At 31.9% G+C, this 317-nt stretch overlaps 1 protein-coding gene across 3 annotated transcripts in view; it reads right to left on the bottom strand.

Annotated features, from left to right (window-relative positions):
• The window catches only part of LOC119593164 (m7GpppN-mRNA hydrolase-like), a 17,569-nt gene that overhangs the window by 6,109 nt on the left and 11,143 nt on the right, over positions 1–317 (bottom strand). The window lies entirely within an intron of this gene.

The following is a 317-nucleotide window of genomic DNA, read 5'->3' as shown; positions in this document are numbered from 1 at the left end:
ATTACACCAGTATTCTTAAAGCAATCTAGATGTACAAACTGAAGTGTAAAATAAAACAAAAATTTCTATTCTGCAAATAATATATCTGCTTAGTTCTCATATGCATCAAGTTGCCATTACTGAAATAATCTGGTAAAGCAACCCAATCAAAATCAAGGCATAACCTTAATCGCTTTGGCCTGCAAAATAGAAAAGTACAAACCTTATAATAGATGAATATGAATGAGATGAACACTCACAGATAAGCTATATGGCAGTAATAAGAAAACAGTTGTCTAAAATATATGAAGGAATTGCGTAAACAAGAAAGTGGGGGG

The sequence above is a fragment of the Penaeus monodon genome, chromosome 31, assembly GCF_015228065.2.
Source record: "Penaeus monodon isolate SGIC_2016 chromosome 31, NSTDA_Pmon_1, whole genome shotgun sequence".
Lineage (NCBI taxonomy): Eukaryota > Metazoa > Arthropoda > Malacostraca > Decapoda > Penaeidae > Penaeus > Penaeus monodon.
The sequence above is the reverse complement of the archived record's forward strand: the minus strand, read 5'-3'. Positions and strand labels throughout refer to the sequence as shown.